This window comes from Podarcis cretensis (genome assembly GCF_951804945.1).
Source record: "Podarcis cretensis genome assembly, chromosome: 6".
Lineage (NCBI taxonomy): Eukaryota > Metazoa > Chordata > Lepidosauria > Squamata > Lacertidae > Podarcis > Podarcis cretensis.
Window position 1 is genome coordinate 10129307 of NC_137175.1, and position 27983 is coordinate 10157289.

Sequence of the window (27983 nt, forward strand, 5' to 3'; positions counted from 1 at the left end):
TTTTTGCTACACATCCGTGCATATTATAATGACTATAGAGCCCACCACACAGTAGATTATGTGATGAATCCCCTTTTCCCTTTTTTTAAAGCAAAAAATAATTGGGAATGCTGTTTTTAAGTTCTTTGTATGACTCCTGTCTGTCTGTCTATCTTACCTTTTATGAGCACGGTTGTAAATATGATGCCTTTGTGATGCAAGGTCTTTAAACAAATACATCATCATAATACAGTCGTACCTTGGAAGTCTAACAGAATGTGTTCCGGAAGTCCATTCGACTTCCAAAATGTTCAGAAACCAAAGCGCGGCTTCTGATTGGCTGCAGGAAGCTCCTGCAGCCAATCGGAAGCCACGGAAGCCACATCAGATGTTCAACTTCCAAAAAAAGTTTGAAAACCAGAATACTCACTTCCAGGTTTCGATTGTTCGAGAGCCGAAATGTATGAGTACCAAGGCATTGAACAACCAAGGTACTACTGTAATAATAATACTAGGACAAATCAAGAAAAAATTACAACAGTTAATTTAAGACATACAACAGTTAAAATGCTAAGACAGATTAACATTACTTTCTAATGTGAGCCATCTTTTTTTTTAAAAAAAATGGATGCTTTTCTTTTGTCGGAACTTCTGTTTAATTCATATGCAAATATATGCAGATTTAATCAGTTAATTATGTGGTTAAAGTTCACATGACTAACCCATTACGTTTGCTTTCATCAGGTGGCAACCTTACTAATGGCAACATACAATGAAGACACAAAACCATTAGTGGGCAAATGTGCTCATATATAATGCACCTAACAGCAACGAGGAAGCTTTTAAGGTTTATGGCAAGCGTAAGTATAATAAAAATATACTCCAGAGCAATATCTGTGCTGCAGATATTGCAAAGGTGTTGAATGAACTCTAGCTAAATGGTAGCTGGTATCCAGGCTGGGCTTACATGAAACCATTTATTTTCATAACAATTAGTGTGGCTGGGCAAGAAAGTAACTGTAGAGTTTAAATAGTCTGAAATTAATGACACTTTGGGCCTTACTGAATGGTGTTGTTACCTGAACAGTGCTAGACTCAGTAATACTTAACTTTCATCCTTGTAACTATTCTATTAATAGCCATCAATCTAAGATAAGTATCTGGCCTTTGTAATGAAAACCACGAAGATAAATTTATATCCACGACTCTCAGGAGAGCTAAAAGCAGAACCAAATCTTATTTAGAGAAGTGAAATGAAAAGAGCCAAAAGGTTTGTTCGCTCTTATGGGTTACTTTGGAGAAAGAGGTTCACCACCCAGATGCTTGCTAGTAATTGATTCTTTATCAGCAGCAACACACGCCTCATTAATTGTGCAAATTAATTTGCAGTATCTGGTTTCCTAAGGTAATTCTACAGGGATTGCGGCAAAGGAACATTTTTGAGGATCTTTCTAGGTCATTGAACTGGGCCTAGAAAGGCTTCGATGGGGGTGCAGGGGCTCTCTTCCAGTGCACCTCCCCTGAAACTTCATGAATCACCATAAAAATGCCAAGGGGAAGAGTTGGTGCAGAAAGGCATGATCTTGTTTCAAAACGTCTTTCCTGAAGATGATGGACAAGATTCTGACAGTCCTGGCAGAATATAGGCAAGCTTCAAAAGGGCACAATGGAAGAGCAAAGTGTTATGACCTCAGAGCCAGCTTCAGTGCTGTCAGTTAGTTCTGGCATTTCTTAAATCAAAGAACGGCTCCTTGGCTTCAGTAGGACTATAAGTTGGAGAATGTTGGCCGAAGTGACTCATGCACTGGGACTGCACATAATGCTAAATCACACATTGTGTCATCAATTGGTTGGAGTGGGGGGAAGAGATGCTGGAAGCTGAGGAGGTAACGGGGCTAAGTGAGCTGGGAGAGTCTGTGGCAGGGAGGTCCAGAATCAGATGCAGGAAATTGGGTGGCGAGAGGCCAAGAAGCAGAGAGTCACAAGTATCTCGGAGACGGACACGGAGCAATGGTTCCAAACTACAAGAAAGAAGATTCCACCTAAACATTAGGAAGAACTTCCTGACAGTAAGAGCTGTTCGACAGTGGAATTTGCTGCCAAGGAGTGTGGTGGAGTCTCCTTCTTTGGAGGTCTTTAAGCAGAGGCTTGACAACCATATGTCAGGAGTGCTCTGATGGTGTTTCCTGCTTGGCAGGGGGTTGGACTCGATGGCCCTTGTGGTCTCTTACAACTCTATGATTCTATGATTCTATGATTCTATGATCTCCCCCACCTGGTGTGACAAGAGCCAGTGTGGTGTAGTGGTTAAGAGTGGTGGACTCATAATCTGGTGAACCAGGTTTGATCCCCTGCTCCTCCACATTCAGCTGCTGGGTGACCTTCTCTGAAGTCACACTTCTCTGAAGTCTCTCAGCCCCACTCACCTCACAGAATGTTTGTTGTGGGGGAGGAAGGGAAAGGAGATGGTTAGCCGCTTTGAGACTCCTTAGGGTAGTGATAAAGCGGGATATCAAATCCAAACTCTTCTTCTTCTTCTTCTTCTTCTTCTTCTTCTTCTTCTTCTTCCCTTCCTGCTTGTCTCCCAGAACCAGAAGAGGCATGGAAAGTGTGGAGAAGAGATCAGCACTGCACAGGCACAGCCTCTGATTGCTTGGGTGGGGGGAAACCCTGGAGAGGAGGGACATAGGCAGTTGTGGGGAGACGGGGACCTTCAGCTTCAGCAACTGCTTCATGAGGGCAAGACTTCCGGATACGAGTTGTTGTGCTCAGTAGGCCTGACAAACCCTGTGCAGATCCTGTTGTTGCAAAGAAAGAGCTGACTCCAACTTGCATGGTGTGATTTACTGCTCACTCCTTACAGATAAGGAACTGCTGGGCTTCTGAATATTGTTGGACTCCAACTCCCATTGGCCATTGGTAAGAGATGGCAGGAGCTGTATCCAACTGTTCTCCAGCCCTGTAGTGTAGCACGGGTCACAAACTGAATAGCGTGATCATATTCCATATCAGTGTTCCCCAACCAACCTGACACCCTCCAGATGTAGGACGCAGGTGTAACTGTGGTCTAAACCACTAAGCCTCTTGGGCTTGCCAATCAGAAGGTCAGTGGTTTGAATCCCTGCAACGGGGTGAGCTTCCCGTTGCTCTGTCCCAGCTCCTGCCAACCTAATAGTTCAGAAGCACACCAGTGCAATTAGATAAATAGGTGCCACTGCAGTGGGAAGGTAAATGGTGTTTCCGTGTGCTCTGGTTTCTGTCACAGTGTTCTGTTGTGCCAGAAGTGGTTTAGTCATGCTGGCCACATGACCCAGAAAGCTGTCTGTGGACAAATGCAGGCTCCCTTGCCATGTAAGCGAGATGAGTGCTGCAACCCCATAGTTGCCTTTGACTGGACTTAACCATCCAGGGGTCCTTTGCCTTTGCCTTTACCTCCATATGTTATGAGCTATAACTCCCATCAGCCCCAGCTAGGGATAATGGAAGCTGCATCCATAACATCTAGAGGGACTTGTGATGGGGAAGGATGTTATATAACCCATTGTCTGGGTTTGTGGTGGAGGCAAGATTTAAACTGAATTAGCAGTGCACTCTCCTCTGAAGTGGAGCGCAGACTCCAGATTCCTTCTACCTCTCTAACTTTCAGTAGAGGGAAACCTGTTACAGACTTGTAATAATAGCTCTGCCAGGGAGCTGTATATATAACCTCATTGAAAAAATGTGTGTGGTTATCAAGACATCAGAAGAAAAAAAATCACTCTGCAAATGTTAAGTATGCTTATGGCTAAGCATTATTATTATCATAATAACACAAGAGCCAACTGGATCAGGCCCAGCATCCTGTTCTCACAATGGCGAACCAGATGCCTCCTACCTGGTAACTATGCCTCCGGGTATAGGGCGCTATAAGTAAAGGCAAAGGGACTCCTGACCGTTAGGTCCAGTTGTGGCCGACTCTGGGGTTGCGGTGCTCATCTTGCTTTATTGGCCAAGGGAGCCTGTGTGCAGCTTCCAGGTCATGTGGCCAGCATGACTAAGCCGCTTCCGGCGATCCAGAACAGCACACGGAAACGCCGTTTACCTTCCCGCTGGAGCGGTACCTATTTATCTACTTGCACTTTGACGTACTTTTGAACTGTTAGGTTGGCAGGAGCAGGGACAGAGCAACAGGAGCTCACCCCGTCACCGGGATTCGAACTGCCGATCTTCTGATCAGCAAGTCCTAGGCTCTGTGGTTTAACCCACAGCACCACCCACGTCCCTATAAGGTGGTATATAACGTCAATAAATAATAATACAATAGTAATTAAAACTAGAGAAACATAAAACCAGCAATGATGGAATCTATACCATGTCTTGCACTTGAAATGGCTTCAAGGCAACACAGAACAATAAAACAAATCCTAAGTTAATTGCCACCCAAATAGAAAGAAAAAGGATAAAAACTTCAGACTGAATGACCAGCAAATGTTCTCAACCATCACTAAAAGAATCGGAGACCATTTGTTGTCTCCAAGCATGAATGATGCACTTTTAAAAATGTACTGGGCAAGAGGAGTCAGATGATAACCCCCCCCCCCGCAGCCCCCAGCTCTTTATTTTGTTTCCAATCTGTAATCAATAGATTTATTTTGGCAGCATGCAATGGGAAAGGATGCAGAGCTCATTTCACGTCACATTCACTGAACTGGAACTGTTTATAAAACATTGATTCTAACATGCTATGAGATGTGAGCTGACCAAACAAATTAGTCCAGTTTCTGGAGCCTGACAGACCCAACCAGTCCTTTGACAAGAGTTGCACGGAGTTCTGCATAACTCAAGGCCTGCAAGGCAGAACACAGCCCATACCGATCGTGTCGTAATAGCTCACCAGGGACACTATCAACCTCTTGTTTTCGCTTCCTGCTTGGGACTGCAAGCCAAAGGAGGAATGGGAGATTCTAAACACCTAGCAGATTGCAACAAATGACATGGGTGGGCTGCATTAGTTCCTGTTGCCAGATCAGTTCCCAAGACAACCAGACTAAAAGTGGGCATCCTTCATTTTGGTCCTTCTAGAACAGGCTTCCTTAACCTCGGCCCTCCAGATGTTTTTGGCCTACAACTCCCATGATCCCTAGCTAGTAGGACCAGTGGTCAGGGATGATGGGAACTGTAGTCTCAAAACATCTGGAGGGCCGAGGTTGAGGAAGCCTGTTCTAGAACAAAGAATCTGTGCCCCTCCAGAATCCCCATCAGCCCAAGTCAGCATGGCCAATGGTCAGAGATGATGGAGTCTTAGCAACATCTGGAGCAACACAAGGTCTCAACCCCTGCTCTAGAACTTCTGAAGGAAATACCAGCCCACAGCTTTTAAAAAGTGGCAGAAAGCTCAGTGTTACATGGTGGGATAGTGGGAATTTTAGGGGTGCATCAGTTCTATGTGGGGGATAAATAATGACCTTAGTCAGAATTATTCAGGGATCTTTTCCCCCACTCCAGAGTTGAAGTGTGATTTTAATACCTCCCCCTTTTAAGTGGGCCAGGGCCGACACAAAGCTTTGTGTCATTTCCATGCTTTTCTGAACCACATAGCTGGTTGATTTGATTTTTTAAAAATTTGTTATATTTCTAGGCTACTTTTCGTTCAAATGAATCCTAAAGCAGCTTACAAACGATAAATAACAACAACATAACAGAGCATCACAAGTACAGCATAAATCATATAAAATAATTAACAAACCTTCAGTAAAATCATCTGTAAAGTGCTATTAATAAAGCAGCAATTGCAGAAAAAGTTGTTATTGACAAATCATTACAGCATTTAATCAATAAAACAATATTAACAAAATAGGAACCGAAAACAACAACAATAAGCTAAGCACTGTGAAGTTCATACACACTTTCCATGCTCCTATGACTCATAATATTATATTTCACTCTATTCAGTTCATTAAAATATACACAATGCTTGTTGCTAAGCCAGCTCAGCCATGAGATCCCAGAGTGGTGTGCAAAATAACAAATTCAAACAGAAAGCCATACCAAATAGCACAATCGGGTTAGAGATTAAAACAAACAACATTCACTTCAAAATATATACCACCAGGGGTGCCAACTTGAATAAAACATTGGGGGGCCAGCCCCATAAAATATTTTATTGGGGGGGGCAAAGACTTTCAGCCCCTAGGAGTTGGTTCCTATGTATACCGCCACTCCAGCAATTTAGGAATAGACGGAAAAATGCAGACAGAATAGACAGAAAAACACCAGGTTGAAAATATACATCTTAAGCTGACACCAAAAGATGACTAAACAGAGAGATCTGGACCTCCAAAGTGGGGTGGGCAAGACCCATAACCAGGGTACCACCACCACTGAAAACGCCCATCGTATGACACTGCAACCATAGGTTACCCCCATTGGTGGAACCATGAAAAAGACCTCTGTTGCAAATCTCAAGGTCCAGACCAGCAGAGATTGTCCTTTAAGGTTTTGGTTCCCTAACCCATTCAGGACATTATATGTAGAAGTCAACACCTTGAACCAAGCCCAGTATGAACGGGCAAGCCAGTGCTGTTTGGACCCCACCATTTGCAAAGGAAGCTTCTTATGTATTTGAAAACATGAACAAAGGACAGCCTTTATCTGGATCGTGATTTCTGGCTCTCCTCCCAGGACAAAGCAAATTAAAGAGATAATGATTCACCATCTTTGTGTAAACAAAGCATCAGCTTTTGTGGAAACATTTGCATGCTTTCCAACAGTTATCAGATAGAAAATAGATACACTTCTGATGAAGTAGGCTGCACACCGGCTCAGCTCAGATACTGTAGCAATTCCAAACAATGGGCTTGTATCCAAAGCAGAGCTAAGTCACTCGTCCCATTGTTAGTGCAAGGACTTCTGCTTCCGCAATGGAGCTCCTCGCCTCTCCTCCCCCATTGCACACCCACTAAACCCAGAGCACATTTGGGATGGGAAAGGGCATGAGGAGAAAGGGGACTTCTGTTGCATGCATGGCTAAGAAAACTTAACTATGGTTTGGGGCAATGTGTGAATTGAAAGATGTAGCTAACCAGATGCTGTCTAGGTTTGTCATTGCTTTAAAAGCAGAGACATCACCTTGCCAACAAAGGTCCGTATAGTTAAAGCTATGGTTTTCCCAGTAATGATGTATGGAAGTGAGAGCTGGACCATAAAGAAGGCTGATCACCCAAGAATTGATGCTTTTCAATTATGGTGCTGGAGGAGACTCTTGAGAGTCCCATAGATTGCAAGAAGATCAAACCTCTCCGTTCTTAAGGAAATCAGCCCTGAGTGCTCACTGGAAGGACAGATCCTGAAGCTGAGGCTCCAATACTTTGGCCACCTCATGAGAGGAGAAGACTCCCTGGAAAAGACCCTGATGCTGGGAAAGATGGAGGGCACAAGGAGAAGGGGACGACAGAGGATGAGATGGTTGGATAGTGTTTTCGAGGTTACCAGCATGAGTCTGACCAAGCTGCGGGGGGCAGTGGAGGACAGGAGTGCCTGGCGTTCTCTGGTCCATGGGGTCACGAAGAGTCGGACACGACTAAACGACTAAACAACAACAACAACAACAAGCTAACTAGAATCGGAAATCGGGGTTGTCAGTGGCCTGTACCAAGTTTTATTGTATGAAATTTAAGGCAGATGCAATGCCTCTGGAAGGTATTGAGTCTAGAATCTACAGCGCCAAGGAAATGGGAAATGGAAACAGACAACCAGCCTTCAACCATAGTTGGCCTGTACATGTTATGTACTGAGTTGAATAGGATCCAAAATGCAGCAGCCTGATTGGTGCTAGAACAATAGGATCCAAAATGCAGCAGTCTGATTGGTCCTAGAACAATAAGATCCAGAATGCAGCAGTCTGATTGGTCCACTGGAGCCACCCAATCCAGCTCCAGGTGGAAGTGAATCCGCAACCTGATTCGCCTACAGGAGAATCCTGGAATTAGCCAATGACGTGGGGCACATTGTGTAAATAATGTATATAAAGCAGATATTTTGGGGAAACTTCCATTCCTCACTACTATGAGCTGAATAAAGAGCATGAAATCCACACTCGACTCCAAATATATTTCAGTACATTTGGAAGCTCCGTGGTTTGTGTGCCATAGTTCTCAGGAACCATGGTTTGTGTTATGTTCAAATAATGTTACCGTGGAGTGGATTAGGATAGCAGCAGCAGCAGCAACAACAACAACAACAACAAATTTATTATTTGTACCCTGCCCATCTGACTGGGTTGCACCAGGCCCTCTGGGAGGCTTCCCGCATACATAAAAGCATTAAGCATGTAAAAGGTCTTCTAAAGGTTGTACAGTTACTTATCTCCTTGGCATCTGATGGGAGGGCATTCCACAGGGTGGGTGCCACTACCGAGAAGGCCCTCTACCTAGTTCCCTGTAACCTCACTTCTCGTGGTGAGGGAACTGCCAGAAGGTCCTCAGAGGTAGAGCTCAGTGTCTGGACTGAACAATGGGGGTGGATGAAAGTAAGCTGAATGAGTAAGTTGGGTGTGTTTGTCTTCCTGTTTAATAATAATAATAATAATAATAATAATAATAATAATAATTTATTATTTATACCCCGCCCATCTGGCTGGGCCTCCCTAGCCACTCTGGGCGGCTTCCAAAAGAATATTAAAATACTATGATACATCAAACATTAAAAGCATCCCTAAACAGGGCTGCCTTCAGATGTCTTCTAAAAGTCTAGTAGTTGTTGTTCTCTTTGACATCTGCTGGAAGGACGTTCCACAGGGCGGGCGCCACTACCGAGAAGGCCCTCTGCCTGGTTCCCTGTAACTTGGCTTCTCGCAGTGAGGGAACTGCCAGAAGGCCCTCGGCGCTGGACCTCAGTGTCCAGGTAGAACAATGGGTGTGGAGACACTCCTTCAGGTATACTGGACCGAGGCCGTTTAGGGTTTTAAAGGTCAGCACCAACACTTTGAATTGTGCTCGGAAACGTACTGGGAGCCAATGTAGGTCTTTCAAGACTGGTGTTATGCGGTCTTGGCGGCCGCTCCCTGTCACCAGTCTGGCTGCTGCGTTCTGGATTAGTTGTAGTTTCCGGGTCACCTTCAAAGGTAGCCCCACGTAGAGTGCATTGCAGTAGTCCAAGCGAGAGATAACCAGAGCATGCACCACTCTGGCGAGGCAGTCCACAGGCAGATAGGGTCTCAGCCTGCGTACCAGATGGAGCTGGTACACAGCTGCCCTGGACACGGATTTAACCTGTGCCTCCATGGATAGCTGTGAGTCCAAAATGACTCCCAGGCTGTGCACCTGGTCCTTCAGGGGCACAGGTACCCCATTCAGGACCAGGGAGTCCTCCACACCTGCCCGCCTCCTGTCCCCCAGAAACAGTACTTCTGTCTTGTCAGGATTCAATCTCAATCTGTTAGCTGCCATCCATCCTCCAACCGCCTCCAGACACTCACACAGGACCGTCACCGCCTTCATTGGTTCTGATTTGAAAGAGAGGTAGAGCTGGGTATCATCCATATACTGTTTCCATATTATTTTGAGGCATCTAATCATAAGCCTGCATTTTTATCAAAGCTTATATTTTTGATCAGGGCCTGTATCTTAAAAAGAGCTTAAAGATTTTCAAATGTTTCATGCCAGGCAGAAGACCAGCTGCCTAAGAACCTTGGCAATGTTTATCCTCCTGGACAAGGGGGCCCCCTGGTTTATAGCAGAAAACAATTCTCAAAGTCGTAAAAAGGGAATTACAGGCTGAGAGCGAGGTCACTGACCTTGCATGTACAATTAGGCTGTAAGAGTGGTAAAATTAAGAGTGGGTAAATAGTAAAATAAAACCATGTGCCTCCCATTAAACTTGAGCCATATTTTCCTAAGGTTAAAAGGCCAAGAGCATCTGGCTGGCAGAAAGGAAGAGAGTATTTTGGGATGTCTTTTTCTAAAGTTGTTTCTTTCTTAAACTGAGATCCTTTTAAGATTTCTTTTCCTTTTAAAAGGTTATTTATGTTATGTATTAAATATATTAGCTTAAATGTAATTATGCAAAGGATTTAGAAACCAAGAAATGTTAAATCCTTATGCTAGATTCTTATTTCATTATAGTTGGAAGAGATCACAGGGGCCATCAGCCCAGCCCCCCTGCCAAGCAGGAAACATCATTAGAGCACACATATGGTTGTCAGGCCTTTGTTTAAAGACCTCCAAAAGAAGGAGATCTTTCAATGATGATGTGAACTCAAGATCCTTGACATCTGTTTAAGATAAAAATTTAAGATTAACCATTTGTTTTGGAGGGCAATAGGGCAAGGAGGGCAAGAGGTGAGCTGGTAATTAAGGTTCCTTGTTGAGACACATGTAAGATATATTACTACTTATTTGTCATTTATAGATAGAAGAATATATAGCTTTTTGTTTTCCATAAAAGGGCAAAAGGAAATGGGTGTATCTTTTGTGATTGGTTCTAGCAAACAGCCAATAGGAATTTCAATCAGGCTGATTGGACAGAGGCAGCCAAAGGAGGAGCAAGGGGGCTGGATTAAGGAAATATAAGTGCTGGCCAGAATGGCAGGAGGGCAGGCCAGAGCTTGGTAACCATATACCACTGTGCCTCTCATTTATTTGTCTGACAAATAAATTATTATTTTAATTTCTCTATTGCTGCGTTGAATATTTCATTCCAGCTAAGTGTTAACCACAAGCAGGGTGCTACAATTTCACATTCTGGTATATATTAGGTATATATTAGGGTCACTACCTATTTCAGCAGAAACCTCTTTCCCTTTATGCTACATGCAAAAGACCACTAGAGCTATCTCAGAAACCTATGCTCTCCACCCTGTGAATTGGACCTTTTTGGCCTTCCCTTCTGCCTCTGGTATTTAGCATGCAAGAAGCAGAGCAGTGAAAATGGAGTCCTGATGCATTTTGCATATGTTACGGGTCTAGGACCTTCATGCTCTGGCGCTTGGTGATGATGTCACTCAGGGGCGCCGACTTATAAAAAATATTGGGGGGGCGGGGGCCCATACCGACTTATAAAAAATATTGGGGGGGCCCAAGACCTCCAAACCGCTGCTGCTGGGGGAACGAAAGGGGCGAGCCCCGGGCTGCCCCGACCTTAAGTGAACCTGTGAGGGCCCGCCCTTTGCGGCAGCCGATTGGCTGCCGCCGTGGGCGGTGAATATTAATGAGCTAGGGGGAATCCCCGCTTCTCGCGGGGCTGACGCCAGCCCCGCAAGATTGTTGATGGGTTGAGAGCCCGCAACCCCACCCCCCCTCTAGATCGGGAGTGGCTTTGTTTTAACTCATTACTGAATGTATTTTAAAAGGTAACTATCGTCAAACAAGGAAAATAAAAAATACCAACATAATTTTGTGATTTTACAAAGCATAATGTAACCCCCTCAGCCCCATGGAGTCGGCGCCTATGATGTCACTGCCGAGTGCTGGAATTCAGAAGTCTCTGTGCAGGTCCGGCTTTGATGGGACTTTCTTCTAAACCTAGTCAGACAGTTAGCTAGTCCACCCATGTTAATGCCCCCAAATGGGTCTGCTATCAATAGACCCCAAAAAGTACATATAAAATTCTAGGCATTTTTTGAGCCCAATAGCATGGAAAACCAGCACAAAAACAGTGATCAATGCCAACCTATGAACAAGCCCTTTGATAAAGGATCTTAAGAATTGTTGAAAGTGAGAATTTCAGTAATTCACTAGCAGAATATATACAGTGGTACCTCGGGTTAAGTACTTAATTCGTTCCGGAGGTCCGTTCTTAACCTGAAATTGTTCTTAACTTGAATCACCACTTTAGCTAATGGGGCCTCCCGCTGCTGCCGCGCTGCCAGAGCATGATTTCTGTTCTCATCCTGAAGCAAAGTTCTTAACCTGAAGCACTATTTCTGGGTTAGAGGAGTGTGTAACCTGAAGCGTATGTAACCTGAAGCGTATGTAACCCGTGGTACCACTGTAGTTGGAGTTCATGTCTAGTATGTAGGGCACACCAGGAAATAATATGTAGAGTGCGAAAAGGAAATGCTCAAAAGGCATAGCTGGAGGCCATGCAAATACTCTGATATCTCCTTCCTTTAAAAACCACAACGTCTGCCTTTCGAGCAACACCTAAACCATGGGTAGGCAAACTAAGACCCGGGAGCCGGATCCTGCCCAATTGTCTTCTAAATCCAGCCAGCGAACGGTGTGGGAATCCGCGTGTTTTTACATGAGCAGAATGTGTGCTTTTATTTAAAATGCATCTCTGAGTTATTTGTGTGGCATAGGAATTTGTTCATCCCCCCCCCCAATATAGTCTGGCTCCCCACAAGGTCTGAGGGACAGTGGATTGGCCCCCCTGCTGAAAAAGTTTGCTGACCCCTGGTTTAAAACTATCTGTGCAACTCCACCGGCAAGAGACTGGCCACGAAATGAGAAAAAAAGGTCACCTGAGCCTTGTAAATTGCAAGACGGCCCAAATATTTATGTCACAGATATTACCAAAGTGTCTGACAAATGACGTTTGCATACAAAAGCCAAATACACTTCCCACTGCCAGCTAAACACTTTCCTCCAATTCTTCCCAGGAACAGTATCAGTGAAAAACAAAACAGACTTGTTGGTTGGTTGATTGGTTGAATGGGGAGAGAACAATTATTGACGTGCAAAGCTTTTCTGCCAAATGTCTTTGAACCTTCGTGACTTTTTTTTTTTACTCTTTCCATTTCAATTGTGTTATGTACTGAGTTGAATAGGATCCAAACTGCAGCAGTCTGATTGGCCCTAGTACATTAGGATTCAGAATGCAGCAGTCTGATTGGTCCTAGGAGAATGCAGCAGTATGATTGGTTGGCAGGAACCACCCAATCATGCTCCAGATATAAGTGAATCCACAACCTGATTGGCTTACAGTAGAATTCCAGAATTAGCCAATCATGTGCAGCCCATTGTGTAAATAATGTATATAAAGCAGATACTTTGAGGGGACATTCATTCATTCCTCCTCACCACTATGAGCTGAATAAAGAGCATGAAATCACTTTGCAACTCTGAGTATATTTCAAATTGCTTGTGAGAGATTGTGCTCAACGCATTTTGGTCTATCAACCTGACGTGACCAATTGCAGTGCTCACTCACTTGGCAAATGAAAATTAGACTTTCACTCTTCATTGTAGGAGTTGAGTTGCCTGTGCCTTTAAGTATACAAGGGTTGTGTATGCCCTCTCTAGTCCCTCAGCTTCTTTCTTTTTTCCTATTTGTTATTGAGATCCAGTGTGGTGTAGTGGTTCGAGTGCCGGACTAGGACATGGGAGACCAGGGTTCAAATCCCCACTGCGGCATGGACCTCACTTGGAGTCAGTTGCTGCCTCTCAGCCTAACCTACCTCACAAGGTAGTTGTGAGAATAAAATGAGGAGGTAAAGAAACACATTGCCACCTTGGAGGGATCCTTGGATCTAGCCTTGTTCAGGGGCATTGCTCCTGTCAAAGTGCTTTTCCCTGGCTGGTACATGTCCTTGAACTGATAATACCCTCTATGCATGGCTGGCTGTAGAAACACCTGTGTGCGTGGAAGTGCACTGAAACATCTGGCTTTTGCAAGATAAATTATAATCTACTCTAAGAGCCTCCATCCTTGGGTTAAAGATAGTTGCCTGCCACTGAGTTAAAGGAGCACGACTGGAACATAACCAATGACCACCAAAGTTGGATGAGAAACTATCCAACCCACCACTGGTTTGTAATAAATGGACTTGACCCCAGACTTCTGGGTGGTGAGGTTAAACGGGGAAATTGATGTTTTGATGTGAATGATTTTTGGACTAGGGGGTGAGGTTTTGGATTTGTTAATCAGTGGGTCTGAGAAATGCTTTGTTTATTATTTGAGTATTTTTTTTAAGGGTGTTATGTTCTATGCAGTGCTTTTCTTCTAGAAAAAGAGGTGCCAGTATTCACCATAAAGTTGTTACAGTAAGTGCTACACTTCTAACCAGTGCTTTTCTTTTAGGGGAAAAAGTTGCCGGTACTGCGTACTGCGTACTCTTGAGTACCCCCAATATATAAAATATTAGTGTATTGTATAACACACACACTGATTCTCTCTCCCCCCCCCCCCCCAGTAATATGTATCTCCTTTTTTGCTGTTAATTGCTTGTAGACCTTTGGGTGACAAGTGAATAATAAGATCACCAGTGTTGAAGCAATTATACTTCAACATCAACTTCAATGGACTGGTCATGTTGTGCAGATGCCTGATTATCGTCTTCCAAAGCAACTACAGTGGACGCTCGAGTTGCGAACGTGATCCGTGTGGGAGGCATGTTTGCAACCCGCGACCCACACGTCTGCGCATGCATAGGTTGTGATTCGGCGCTTCTGCGCATGCACAAAGCATGATCTAGCGCTTCTGTGCATGTGCAAGTGCTGAAACCCAGAAGTAACCCATTCCAGTACTTCCGGGTTCAGTGCAGTGCGCAACCCGAAATCGTGCAACCTGAAGCCCAAGGTATGACTGTACTCTGTTCCAAACTTAAAAATGGGAAGCGTAATGCTGGTGGTCAACAAATGAGGTTTAAAAACTTTCTGAAGGCAAATATTAAAAAAATGTAGTATAAACACCGACAATGGGGAAACACTGGCCTGCGAGTGCTCCAGTTGGAGAACAGCCTTTACCAAAGGTTTCATGGGCTTTGAAGACACTTGAACTCAGGACGAAAAGAAGAAACATGCTAAGAGGAAGGAAACCCTCACCATGATCAACTCCCACCCGGAAACCCATGTCCCCACTGTGAAAGGACGTGTGGATCCAGAATTGGCCTCCACAGTCACTGTTAAAACTGTGTTTATGGAAGACAATCTTACTTGGCTATGAGTCATCGCCGAAGAAGAAGTTTAGTAAATGAAAATGAAACTGACTGCAAGCACAAATGCACCAACCATATGCACACCTTACAATTAAAGTTCATCGAATGCACATGTGCTTTAAATGTGTATTGGGGGCATTTTAGATGTATGGCATGGACCTGCCCCTTGAGGTCTATGGGGAAGGGGAGCATTGGGAAGAGAGATCAAAGGTGGGTGTCTACCATCCTTCCTTCCTTCCTTCCTTCCTTCCTTCCTTCCTTCCTTCCTTCCTTCCCAGGAGGCCTTTTTGAAATATTAGGCATAAATTTTGTTCCCAGTGCCAAGGGGTGGGAAAAAATATTCCTTTTTTTAAAAAAAACACACATCACACTGCCAAACGGACACAACATTTTCTTCCCAAGATAAGGGTATATAATGTTTCTGTTGCCAGGCACAAACATCTGTTGGCATTCCAAGGGGCTCATTTTGCATCTCTGGGAGAGATGGACATTTTGTCAAACCAGATCTCATACTCTTGAGAAATAGCAGCATTGCACAGCAGCTGTCACAGAGGGATATGTTTCTTCGGAAATTGCAAATCCTTCAAAAGCATACTTTTCAGCTTTGATTGCATTTTAAAGAAAAAAAAGGGGTGGAGGAAAGGTCACCCCACAAGAGCTGTCTTGCTCACCCTGTCCCATGCTATTTCCTTTTTCTGACCTATCCAGGCTAGCATTAGAGATGCAATGGCCTGGCAATGCAGTTCTGGTTGGGTCCTAGAAGGAATCCCATAATAACCCAATCTCTTTTATATCCTGCCTTTCAGACCAACTTAGTGACTGACCCTGGGTGGAATTCAGAATTCGCCTTATGTGAAAAGAAGGTACTTCCTTGCATGTAAAGGGCAGGAGGTCCTTAACTCCTGCATGTTTCCTCCTCCAGATGCAGCCAATGCCCATTCCAGATTCCACGCCATTCTGGAAGCACCCCTGACCTTTAGGAGTAGCTCAGAGAGGGACATGCAAAGGGCAGCTCCATCCTTTTAAAGTGGACTCTGGACTCAAGCTTTCCTCCTTTCAGAGTTCCAAAAGAATGGCGATAGCTCTTGAAATTTGCTCAGTTGGATAAGACAAGGTCTAGCCATTCCTGCCTTTCAATTCCAAAAGCAGCCAGCCAGATCAACCAAGACATGAAAATACAGTTGTACTTTGGATCTCGAACACCCTGGAACTCGGACGTTTTTGCTACTGAACGCCACAAACCCAGAAGTGATTGTTCCAGTTTGCAAATGTTCTTTTGGAACCCGAGCGTCTGATGGGGCTTCCGCTGCTTCCAATTGGCTGCAATCAGAAGCCACAATTTGGTTTTCGAACGTTTTGGAAGTTGAACGGACTTCTGGAATATATTCTGTTCAACTTCCAAGGTACAACTGTAATGGCAATCTGTTCCCCAACATCAGGAAAGAAGTGAAATAAAGGGATTCACATAAATAATTTGTTTATCACCTACGTGTTGTCCATTGAACATAGCATCTCCTCATGTGACTCTTGAACTCTTTCAAAAGTGGCAGAGAGCTAGTTCCATTCATTCTCAAGCCACAGGCACAAAGTGGCATGTTTGTGGGAAATAGCTTGGGTTTTTGTCAGCTATACTGAAGGGAGGGGGGCAGGCTTGTAGTAGGAACTGTATATAACCTTGGGTGTATATAACCTTGGGTGGATCTAGACACAGGAAAACCCCCCACTATAAATAAGTCAAAAATTAGATCGTTGTGACAAAAGAAAGAAATCCCTATGAATAATCACATTTTAAAATTTACTGCTCTCTGGTGCCATCTGGTGTTGTGTGTTTATAGTGCATTCAAATAGCTGTTTCTTTACTAATGTAGCTGAGTCCCTTGTTAATAAACCAATTAAGTTTCAAACCCCTGTGTGGTGTTTCAATTGCATACTCCAGGATCAACAGAAAATATTTTGGGAACACCCAAGTCTGGAGAGGAAAGACACACATACCTTCAAACATTTCTCTGATGAAAATAGGGGCGTCCTATTCAACAACAATAACAATTTTCTTATTTATACCCTGGCCATTTGGCTGGGTTGCCCCAGTCACTCTGGACAGCTTCCAACATATATAAAAACATAATGAAACATGAAACATTAAAAAGCTTCCCTATGCAGGGCTGCCTTCAGATGTCTTCAAAAGGTTGTTAAGTTACTTATCCCCTTGGCTTGAGGGTTGCATACCTCCACACCCTCCAACATTTCCCCAATGAAAATAGGGCCATCCTAAGGAAAAGTGGGACATTTTGGGATCAAATTAAAAATCGGGACAACTTCTGTAAATCTGGGACTGTCCCTGGAAAGCAGGGACACTTGGAGGGTCTGAGACAGATTCTGGGCCTGAGAGACGACATGAAATTAGATGTCTATACAAGCTTAAAATGTTTTGTGGATAAACAGAGGTCACACAAAAAGCGGCTTTTTCTTCACTTTAATACTTGTGTGCATTAGGAATCCTGCCAGAGGCCTGAAGACAACTGATCTCACATACACGGAAGAAGAAACAAGAAGTTGTGGTCTAATGCACACATACGCCCTGGGTTGGGGCAGAATGAATCAGACAGTTTATGGTGGCTGCTGCAAAGTTGCCTAAAGCAAGATCCAAAATGAGTTTGGGGATTCCCCGCATTGGCAAAACATTGCATGAATTGGGAGGGAAGTCAGAGGATTTCCAGCAAGGCTAGTAAAATATGTCAGTGGAGTGATGCAGAGTTTCTTTACCGATACTATTTATGCTATTCCATAAGAAAAGTTTCTCTGGGCAGCTTATGGGAAATAAGGAAGAAACGTTTTTAAAACTACAAAATAAATATGTAAAACCACAAAATGAATAGAAACATAGATACAGCAAAAACAAAACTTATTGCACACCCCAAATTCAAAGGCAGATTTAAAACGGATAGGCCCAATCCACCATTTCCTCCAGTTCCTTTATTCAACAGTGGCACTCAGTTCCGGTGCAGCCAATCCTTTGTTACTACTACCCCTATTATGAAAGCACTTCTGGTGGGATGAGGGTAGTTGAGGGAGATTTTTGACAGGGCAAGCAACATTTTCCGGGAGTGTTCGGGTTCCAACCCTTACAAAGTAAGGTGGACGCTAGTCAGGAGGCATAAACCTCTCTCTCTCTCTCTCTCTCTCTCTCTCTCTCTCTCGCTTTGGAATGGGTGGAGAAGATATGGCTTGCACCATTCACAATGACATTGTAGTTAAGGTCAAGCTGATGACAGATGCACATTGCCAGCTCCCATTGTGCATGACTAGTAGAGATCACGAGAACGGATAGCGATTCCTCTGAAGCCTTAGGCATGTTTCCACTGGAGGCTTGCTCCAACGATGACCCTTTTTAAGCAGCTCAACTTGCTACTACAATCAGGGGCGGAGGGAGGAAGGTGTGGTGGGTGCAGGCCGCCCCAGGTGTCACCACTGGGGGGGGGGATGACAAAATGCCAGGTGGCACTGTGGGGCCTGCAGCACGCCCAAGCCACGTGTCTCTCCTGGGAGACATGCGGTAGCTTGGGCACACGCAGGCTCCATGCTGCCCAAACCCCCCAACTGTAGGGCAGCTGAGTGGGAGGAGGCAGGCAGGCTCTGGAGGCCCCACAGCGTGCCCTGCCCCCTGCCCCCACCCCCCGCTCTGCCCTCGCCCCACCCCAGGGGCCCGAGCAGCTTCTTCTGCTACTGACTACAGTTAGAATTGGGGATGGGGGACCTGTGGAAAGAGGAGGTTTTTCAACACTTTGGGTGTGTGGGGATCCTGAGCTACGCCTTTCCCACCCGGTCTGTCAGTGAATAAGGAGCAACAGGGGCAATTGCCAGGCCTTGTAACGCTGTTACCGCTGCCAAAGTTATTTCCAAACTTCACGCGGCAATTTACTGAGCGAATATGGAGGCTGCCGACATTAGAACCCGCTGGATTTGCCCAAGATTACATGCACAGCTAGAATTGTAGCTGGCAGAAGAACGGAGTCGGCTCTTGGCAGTTCAGGACTTATGGTGCAATATGGTGCATGATGCAGTAACCTTTCATGGGGCAGGAGACCTCCTGGGAACCTGCATGAATCATAGGATCATAGAATTGTAGAATTTGAAGGGCCATCTAGTCCAACCCCCTGCAATGCCGTCTTGACTTCCATAATGGGGAAAAGGCTAAGTATTAGTTAATTAATCAATTAATTAAAAATTCAAATATAGAACTAAATGGATTGAGAACCTGAAGGTTTCTTTTAATGGTAAAGGTTGCTATAACCTTGCTGTTACCAGATATAAGTGCTTTGTGTTTTATTAATAGTTTCATGTAAGTACCCAGAGGTTTTCAAACTTTTTGAGTCCATGGCTCCCTTAACCAACTACAATCTTTCTGCTGCACCCCTGTGGGGCTCAGGAGCCCAGTTATGTCACCCCTTGCCTGCTGAACTAGCAGCCCCTCACCCCTTTCAAAACACCCTCCCTTGTGGAGTGTTCCCTCAGCCTCCTCTCCTTTCCCCTCTCCTTGTGAGTCCTCCAGGCAGCTGCTACTGCCATCCCAGGTCTCTAAGCTGCTCCCCACCCACACCCCAAGGAGAGTTGCCTCCCAGAGGACCCTTCACCTGCGGAGCTTATAGCCAGGGCTGCTGCAACAAACGTGAGAGGGAATCAGAGGAGGGAGGGAAGGAAAGAAGGACAGAGGACAGAGGACAGAGGCCAGTGTTGCCCTTGGCACCCCAGGGTACCACGGCACACTGGCTGAAAACCACTCCTTCGGAGTATGGTTTCTGGGGATCTCTCATTTTGCTGCAGCAGAGGACCTTAAGCTCCATGATTAACCATAGTTTAGAGGTCCCGGGCCCTAAGGAAGTCAGCTATCCTCCACCAGGGCCAGGGCCAGGGCCTTTCCAGTGATGGCTCTGTCCCATGAGACTAGGGCCCTTCAGGATTTAACCTCCTTCTGTTGGGTCTGTAAGACAGAGCTATTCCATCTGGCTTTTAAGTTGAATTCAGCCTGATCTTTTATTTCCCTTCTCTTCCTTTCCCCTCCCCTTTTATGAAGATTACCCACTCTGAGACCGCACAGCTATTTCTCCCCTGGCCTCCTTGCTGGCCCAAGTAGGACTAATTCAGCCAGCTAGCCCTGGGGATTATCCAATATTTATTAGATGGATTTCCCCTAAATTGATTTTTTAACTTTGAATTTTATTGTTATTCATGTTTTTTATACTGTATTTTATGCTGCTTTTATAAGTACCTAAGTGTTTTAAATTTGTTGTTAGCCGCCCTGAGCCCGGTTTTTAAACCAGGAAGGGTGGGGTATAAATAAAAACTTAGTATTATTACTAGCAGATTACAAAGAGTGTTTTTTTACTGCATCCATTAGCCTCATGACCATTGCCTCTTGTGCACCATGATTATGTGAGTAATCCCAAGCTCCTGGAGAGGGCAGCTACACGGCCATTGCATGGTGTGGATGGATCTGCTCTGCTGCGAGCACAGAGGGAGGTCCACAGGCACAGGCTCTGCCACGGGTGCAGCACTCCTGCCAATGTTCCATGGATTGGATCTGTTGTGGGGAAAGGCCTTGGATCCACTAGATCAGAGGGTCAGCAACCTTTTTCAGCCGTGGGCCGGTCCACCGTCCCTCAGGCCATGTGAAGGGGAAAAATGAACGAATTCCTATGCCCCACAAATAACCCAGAGATGCATTTTAAATAAAAGGGCACATTCTACTCATGTAAAAACACCAGGCAGGCCCCACAAATAACCCAGAGATGCATTTTAAATAAAAGGAAACATTCTACCCATGTAAAAACAGACCGCCCATGGGCCGGATTGGGCCACATCCGGCCCCCGGGCCTTAGGCTGCCTACCCCTGCAATAGATTCAAAGCTCCACTCACTTCTTCCGACGTGTTCTCAGAGAGACCAGAAGGTATGCCAGCTTCAGAGCTTGCATTTTTCCCCTCTCATTAGTATAAAAAAAATAAAAAGACTGAAAAATAAAAAGATTGAAAACCCACTCACCGCCCAGTCTTCTCCCTGCTTAGTGCAGGCCAGTAAAGAGGTGGAATAGCTCAGTCAGTAAAGCATGAGACTCTTAATCTCAGGGGTTTAGCCTCACGCTGGGCAAAAGATTCCTGAAAAGCAGGGGGCTGGACTAGATGACCCTCATGGTCCCTTCCAACTCTAAAATGATATATGATTCTCCTTCCACACCCGCTAGGAATGCTTTGCCCATCTCTTCATGCTCCACTCGCTATTGTCTGAGCTGAATTTCCCCACATGTGATTCAGTTTCCCCCCAACCAACCAAGTGACCTCACTCAAGGTTCTGCGCTTTCAATCTGAATGAAATAGAGACCTTTCGTGAGTCACCTCCAGCTCCCACCTACCCACAGACAATTAGCCATGACTATTAGTGATGCACAAGAGCATGAGAAACCTCAAGTGCCTCTGCAATTAGGTTGTTTGTTCAACTTATCTCACGAAAGCCTCCCCCTCGAGCGAGGTCAGGAATAACCCAACCCTGTGCTACTGCTAGGTGCACTTAACCACATTGATTTAATTGGGCTTGTGCATGGCTGAATTTGCAGAAGAGCCTTCCATTAGTTGTCGCCCAGCTTCAAGCGAAGTTTCAAAGCTAGCCTCAGCCAGGGCCGCCAACTATTTTGTCTGGCAAGGCTCCTGAGCCTTTCAGAGCTGAAGCACAGGGGGAAATTGGGCATATGAAACTTTGTGGTGTGAGAAATCTTCACATGCTGCAGAATTATTATTATTATTATCTGCATTTAAAGACACAGGAGCCTTGCCAGGAAAAAAAGCTGGCAGCCCCTTTTGCATTTCACATTTCAGAGCAAGGCAGCCATGAAATATGCAACCTTCCAGCTTCAGTTTGCAAAGCTGGCCTCCAAGAAGGCATGATGCCAGAGTTTATTTCTTCATAGTTCAGTCTATGTTCATTGCATCCCTGCACATCCAAACACTTCCCCAGCTGCACAAGAGCCAGTTCCCAAAGAATCAGGATCCTACTAGTTTTAGAGGCCCCAGCTGACGACGGCGACAATTTTGACTTATTACCTGCCCTTCATCGTAAGGGTGGGTGACAACAATTTGAAATACAACTCTAAAACCATTTCAAACATTAGGTAAAGGTAAAGGGACCCCTGACCATTAGGTCCAGTCGTGACCAACTCTGGGGTTGCGGTGTTCATCTCGCTTTATTGGCCGAGGGAGCCGGCGTACAGCTTCCAGGTCATGTGGCCAGCATGACTAAGCCGCTTCTGGCAAATCAGAGCAGCACACGGAAATGGCGTTTACCTTCCCGCCGGAGTGGTACCTATTTATCTACTTGCACTTTGGCGTGCTTTTGAACTACTGGGTTGGCAGGATAATATAATAATAATAATTTATTATTTATACCCCGCCCATCTGGCTGGGCCTCCCCAGCCACTCTGGGCGGCTTCCATAGAAAGCAAAAATACAACAAAATATCACACGTTAAAAACTTCCCTGAACAGGGCTGCCTTAAGATGTCTTCTGAATGTCAGGTAGTTGCAGGGACCGAGCAATGGGAGCTCACTCCGTTGCGGGGATTCGAACCACCGACCTTCTGATTGGCAAGTCGTAGGCTCTGTGGTTTAATCCACAGCGCCACCCATGTCCCAGGTGGGTCAAACTGTCAAACATTACAGTTCCCCAAATAGGGTGTTGCCTGTTGTCAAGACGATGTGGCACGTTCCCAGGTCTTTTTTCTCCCTTGTGAATCATGTGAAAACACCGACTAGGACCAAAAGGGTGCATAGCTCTATCTACCCGAAGACACAAGGGTGAGCAATGGGGACAAGAGCTAATCAATCAGCTGTGGGCTGCATTTAGCTCCAAGGCTGCCAGTTGCCTATCAGTGGGCTCAGGCAACCACTTCAGGCCGGGCCCACACCCACGCACATGCGGTGTGTGTGTGTGTGTGTGTGCAGCAGCCCGGTGCCCTCAAATGCTCCACAGGGGTCGTGTGAACGCGCCCTCCGGCTGCCAGTTGCAGTTCCCACGACTTCTTCAGCGCAGCCACCCTGGGGCTCTCCACGTCCCACAAACGTGGCAGGCGGGGGCTTCATTTCATTGCAATATGCAGCACCACGTCGCTCCACAAGGCCGATCGGTGGCCGAGGAGATTCGGCTACCCGGTTTCTCCAAACCAGCGGAGGGCGGGGGAAGCAGCTGCCCGCGGCTTCCTGTGCGTGCCGGCGAGCAGCCGCAGAAGCGGAGCGCACAGGTGGATGACCGAACATAACCCCCGGCGGCAGACGCTAGAGACCCGCGAGCGCGCCTCCCCCGCGCCTCTCCCTCCTCGGAGTCGCCGCAATTCAATTAAGCCCCTAACCTGCCCCCGCCCTCGAGAACCCCTCCCTCCAGCCACATCCCTCTCTCTTTCTCTCCCGCATCGCCAAGCGTTTCCCACTGGCAGCTCCCAAAGGCAGGCAGGGAAGGCAGGGACCCCACCACCTTCCCTGGGGGGGGGGGGGGGTGCTGCTGCTGCGCTTCGCTTCCCACGCTCCCACGTGGCCTGGCAGCCGCAGTGAATCCGGATTGTCTGAGCGCGAGGGAGACCCAGCCTCTCCGGCCCTACCGAAGCGCAGCCTTATCCCAGGGGCTGAGAGAGAGAGCCTGCCTTGCAAGCAGGAGAAAGTCCCAGGTTCAATATACAGTGGTTCCTCAGGTTAAGTACTTAATTCGTTCCGGAGGTCCGTACTTAACCTGAAGCATCACTTTAGCTAATGGGGCCTCCTGCTGCTGCCGCGCCACCGGAGCACAATTGCTGTTCTCATCCTGAAGCAAAGTTCTTAACCCGAGGTACTATTTCTGGGTTAGCGGAGTCTGTAACCTGAAGCATATATAACCCGAGGTACCACTGTACTCCTAGGGGGCCAAGGGGTCTCCCCCCCATTAAGGACTTGAGGGGGCCGGGCCAGTCCAAAGTTCATGGGCACTGCCATTCATGCACCGCGTCATATGGTCGATTATGCGGGAGCGGCTTACTTGCCCCCCCCCCAATATTTTATCCAAGTTGGTACCCCTGGTTTGGTGAGACGCCTGCCTGAGATGCTGGAGAACAGCTGCCAGTCCGTGTAGACGATGCTCAGCTAAGATGGGCCAACGGTCTAACGCGGTCTAAGGCAGCTCCCAATGTTTCTTAGAGGGCGCCCCTTTTGACGCACGTCTAGACTACTGCCTAATCGCCACTGAGAGCCAACCCTTCTCAATTTCCTTGCCAGTTTCGAAAGAGATTGAGGACGATCGCGATTGCTCTGACCCTCTCAATCAAAGCCCATTCAGAACATTCTGTAGTTCTGATTTAAAAAAAAAAAAAAAACAAGAAAAAAATCTTAGTCCCTCGCTCTGGGATAGCTCAGTCGATAAAGCATGAGACTCTTAATCTCAGGGTTCTGGGTTCGAGCACCACTCGAGTGCAGGGGGTTGGACTAGATGACCCCCGGGGTTCCTTCCAACTCTACAATTCTAAAATTTTGTACCTGGTAGCCCATCTCGCCCCCTTTCCTCTTCCACAGTCAGGGAGCCCCCACCCAGTAATTCCTCAGGGGTTTACACTCCAAAGGCGATTCTCTCTCTTCCCCCCTCGCGCGCGCGCCCGCATTGGAAGGTGTAAAGAGCAGCAATACAAGGCAGCGTTTCTGAACATGTGCAGAGCGCATCTCCCTGAGGCGCCAGAACCAGCCCTCATACTTCGAGAAATACAAAAGGGAGTCAAAAGGTAGATTTTTTTTTTTTTTTAAAGGCACTGAAGAATGCAAGCGTCGCAGCTCCATTCAGGCAAACCGGGTTCCAAAATAACTCAGCCACCTGATCCGCCTCGCCCTCGCCAGAAATGTTCCGCCGCACAAAGAAAGACCGAGGAGATCGCTGGGTTTGCGAGGAAACCCCCGTCGCTTCCCCGGTTCATTCCCCCTATTCACCAGACATCTCAGCCCCCTCGCCAACCCACAAGAGCTCCTTGGCTGATGCTGAATCATAAATCCAGGGCTTCTTGGTTGGGCTGGACAGATGTGCGGCGGACGCGCGCGCCAGATCCCCACCCCACGGATCTGTCCTCTCCCCACCCCAGACACAACCCAAATTCCCCCATCAGTAGACAGTAGCTGATGCCCACAATACGACGTGACAAAGGAAAAGCTGGCGAGGTCCTCAGTCATTCTCTCCCCAGTCCATATAGACATTCATTCATGGTCTCTTTTTTCCCCTGGGTGGGGGGATTCCACTTCTCACGTGTGGATTTCGTCCCGATCATCGGAAACATGCACGCTCCCCCCCCCCCCCGCTTTCTCTCTCAACCACCCTTTGCCTGCCTTCCCTCTGACTCCTACAACAACGGCTCCTCATCCGACCGTATTTGCCCCTCTCGGACTGGACATTTGATAAACGCAGAGTCCACAGGGTGCGCGTGTGTTTATAGGGATCAGGACCACACCTCTGATCCTTCTTGGAATCTAGCAGGAAAACAGGCTGGCCAACATGCATTTTTTCCCCTCTAAGCCCACTACTAAGAATATTACATATACAGCATCGGAAATTGCCGTCCGCATTTCTCAAGACCACCCGTTGCGTTCCCCATCCCGCATCCCGTCTACCTGGTCGGGTTTGGTGTGTGTGTTTTTTTGGCGGGGTGGGGACCCCGGAGATGCTGCTCCTCTCTCTTCCTTAATCAGTTCTTCATCTCTCTCTTTCTCCCCTCCCTTCCATTCAATCCCTCTTTAATCCCACCCACCTGGCATGACTGATGCTTCACCAAGCCAACCCAGGCGCCTCTGAGGTGGTGGCCTTATCTTAGCCGAGCCAATGGCGAAGAAGCCGGCACGTACCTTTGAACCGAAAGTGACAGCTCCTAGAGTACGTGTGTGGCTGCAGATAATAATAAGCGCACCGGGGGAGGAAGGGCTTACAGAGGCGAGGCGAGGAGGGAAGGAATCAGGGCAGAGCCAAGACGAGGTGAAGGCGGGCGGGAAACAAGTCACGCGCCGGGAGTAGATTCAGGCACAACATGAACTTGTGGAACTCCCTGCAACAAGATTAAGGTGGGAGGGCAGCAATGCATGGGGAGTAGATTACAAGCAGGCACAAAATTAACTGGTGAAACTTCCTGCAATAGAGTTTAAGCCGTCCATGGACAGTAGATTCAGGGCAGGGACACCCTGTGGAACACCCTGCAGCAAGATTTGGTGCTGGTATTGTTTAGTTGTTTAGTCGTGTCCGACTCTTCGTGACCCCATGGAACAGAGCACGCCAGGCACTTCTGTCTTCCACTGCCTCCCGCACTTTGGTCAAACTCATGCTGGTAGCTTCGAGAACACTATCCAACCATCTCGTCCTCTGTCGTCCCCTTCTCCTTGTCCCCTCCATCTTTCCCAACATCAGGGTCTTTTCCAGGGAGTCTTCTCTTCTCATGAGGTGGCCAAAGTATTGGAGCCTCAGCTTCAGGATCTGTCCTTCCAGTGAGCACTCAGGGCTGATTTCCTTAAGAACGGATAGGTTTGATCTTCTTGCAGTCCATGGGACTCTCAAGAGTCTCCTCCAGCACCATAATTCAAAAGCATAAATTCTTTGGCGATCAGCCTTCTTTATGGTCCGGCTCTCACTTCCATACATCACTATTGGGGAAACCATAGCTTTAACTATACAGACTTTTGTTGGCAAGGTGATGTCTCTGCTTTTTAAGATGCTGTCTAGGTTTGTCATTGCTTTTCTCCTAAGAAGCAGGCGTCTTTTAATTTCCCTGGTATCCTGCATTCAGTACACTGAGTGTGCTGGGCCCATTGGGACGCAGGTGGCGCTGTGGGTTAAAGCCTCAGCGCCTAGGACTTGCCAATCGAAAGGTCGGCGGTTCGAATTCCCTGCGGCGGGGTGCGCTCCCGCTGCTCGGTCCCAGCGCCTGCCAACCTAGCAGTTCAAAAGCACCTCCGGGTGCAAGTAGATAAATAGGGACCGCTTACCAGCGGGAAGGTAAACGGCGTTTCCGTGTGCGGCTCTGGCTCGCCAGATGCAGCTTTGTCACGCTGGCCACGTGACCCGGAAGTGTCTCCGGACAGCGCTGGCCCCTGGCCTCTTGAGTGAGATGGGCGCACAACCCCAGAGTCTGTCAAGACTGGCCCGTACGGGGAGGGGTACCTTTACCTTTACCTTTACCTTAGCATTTGATACCCAGCCCAGATGTGCATGATGAGTCTGTTTGGTTCTTTACAGCCAGTGTGGGGTTGACCCACATCTCTAACCAGGCTATTGCTAGAGATGACTTTGAAAGGGAGCCAGAATAAATGCATGGACAGCTAAGAAGTGGCTGTAGAAAAATAGAATTGTAGAGTTAGAAGGGACCTCAAGGGTCGTCTAGTCCAACCCCTCCATTTTCCAGGGCAACTGGACAACAGTGTGGGGCAGGGTGCTTTTGCTTTCTAGCTCTGCTTATGGGTTTCCCAGATCTATCTGACTGTCCATCGTTGGAAACAGGAGTGTTGGCTAGGTAGGACTGATCCAGCTCAGCTTATGCTCTTAACATATAATTCATACCATAGAATGTGGCACTGGATGCAAGTTAAGATGGCATTTTTAAAAAAGGAAGGAAGAGGAGAGCAGCATCAATCTGGACCAAAAATAAGAGGTTTGCACTGAAAGATGGTAGAAAGCAGGGATGGAGAATCTATGACCTTCCAGCTGCTGTTAGACTCCAACTCCCATCAGCCTCAGACAGCATAGTCAATGGTGAGGGATGGATTCTCTGGGGCTTTGGGCAGTGGTCTCTCTCCAGTCCTATGTGAAGAAACTGAGGATTGAACCCAGGACGTCTTGCTCCACCCCACAGAGCCACAGCCCTTCCTCTTTTCATTCTTGCTTGTGGGAATAATTCAGAAAATGGACGAGCATTTGCCATGACAACTAAATGAAACTTCCATGTTCAGGACCAGTTCACCTTTGTATGAATGGGGGGGGGGGGAATGGGGACAAGGAGATAGAAGCTGTCACCTTTCTGCTTTGGTTACCAGAAACATTTGCATGGCTACTGTTCCAGGGAACCTGAGTCTGAGCAAACTAAGCTTTTTTTAAAAAAAATAAAAAGTAAATAAATGAAGCTCTACC

General features: G+C 46.7%; 1 protein-coding gene across 2 annotated transcripts in view; it reads right to left on the minus strand.

Annotated features, from left to right (window-relative positions):
* SLCO4A1 (solute carrier organic anion transporter family member 4A1) overlaps positions 1-25572 on the minus strand; it is a 59535-nt gene extending 33963 nt beyond the window's left edge. The window contains exon 1 of one of the 2 annotated variants that reach the window (XM_079979207.1): positions 25487-25572. The gene's annotated coding sequence lies outside the window, so the exon portion shown is untranslated. Of the gene's footprint in view, positions 1-16020; positions 16070-25486 lie in introns of those variants that run through there. The other variant, XM_079979208.1, reaches the window with a different exon arrangement.
* Positions 25573-27983: the final 2411 nt, after the last annotated feature.